The sequence below is a fragment of the Hemiscyllium ocellatum genome, chromosome 22 (genome assembly GCF_020745735.1).
Source record: "Hemiscyllium ocellatum isolate sHemOce1 chromosome 22, sHemOce1.pat.X.cur, whole genome shotgun sequence".
Classification (NCBI taxonomy): Eukaryota; Metazoa; Chordata; class Chondrichthyes; order Orectolobiformes; family Hemiscylliidae; genus Hemiscyllium; species Hemiscyllium ocellatum.
The window spans coordinates 8,556,019-8,557,284 of record NC_083422.1 but is presented as its reverse complement, the minus strand read 5'-3'; positions in this window follow the sequence as shown (position 1 = coordinate 8,557,284).

The following is a 1,266-nucleotide window of genomic DNA, read 5'->3' as shown; positions in this document are numbered from 1 at the left end:
TACTGCAGTGGACTAGGTTTTTTACTGATTGACACTCTCCATGTTCAATTTTTTTTTCCATTCTTCATTGGTATGTAAGCAACATTGACTAGGTTAGCATTTACTAATTTCTCTTGAAGGTGAGCCACTGGGACTTTCGGGAGGGACGTTCCACGATTTTGACCGAGTTTCAGTGAAAGAAATGGCAATATGTCCCAGTCAGGATGGTGTGTGGCTGGAATGGGAAATAATGGGTTATTACTTGGAGCTATGATGTTGTGGCCATTATGGAGAGTCCTCTGTCACAGAGGCAGCAACGGTTGTTGGATGTTGCAGGGTTTAGATGTTTCCAAAGGAATTGGGGCAGGTAAAAGAGTTGGGGGAGTGGGGTTGTTAATCATGCATAGTATCAGAACTGCAGAAAGGGAGGTCGTTGAGGAGGGTTTGTCTACACAGTCTGTATAGGTGGAGATCAAACAGGAAAGGAGCAGTCACTTTTTTTTTTGTGAGCTTTCTCCAAACCCATCCCCAATAGCAACAGAGACCTGAAAGAGCAGATTTTGGGAAGGTGCAGAAGTAACAGGGTTGTTGTCATGGGTGACTTTAACTTCCCAGATATTTATTGGAACCTCCTGAGTTCAAATAGTTTGAATAAAGCAGTTTTTGTCAAGTATGCCCAGGAAGTATTCCTGACTCAGTACGCATTCGGCCAACTAGAGGGGATTTGGAGCTTGGCAATGAGCCATGCCAGGTGAGAGCATTTTGGTGATAGTGGTCACAACTGCCTGACTCCTTATGGAGAGGGATAGCAACAGATGGTATGGGAAAGTATTTAATTGTGGCATGGGGAGTTACAATGCTATGAGGCTGAAATTGGGAACAGATATTCTTGGAAATGCACGACAGATATGTGGGTGTTGTTTAGGGAGCAATTGCTGGTAGTGCTGGGCAGGTTTGTCTCATTGAGGCAAGGAAAGAGATAAGTTGAAAGAATCTTTTAGCAAGGCATTTGATAAGTTTCCCCATGGTAGGCTCATTCAGAAAGTAAGGAGGCGTAGGATACTTGTGGAGAGGGATAGAAGCAGATGATATGGGAAAGTATATAGTCCTATACTTGTCTATATCAGATTTGGCTGTCTGGATATAGAATTGGCTGGCCCATAGAAGAAAGAGGGTGATGGTAGATGGAAAGTATTCAGTCTGGAGCTTGGTGGCCAGTGGTGATCCGCAGGGATTGGTTCTGGGGCCTCTGCTCTGTGATTTTTATAAATGACTTTGATGAGGAAG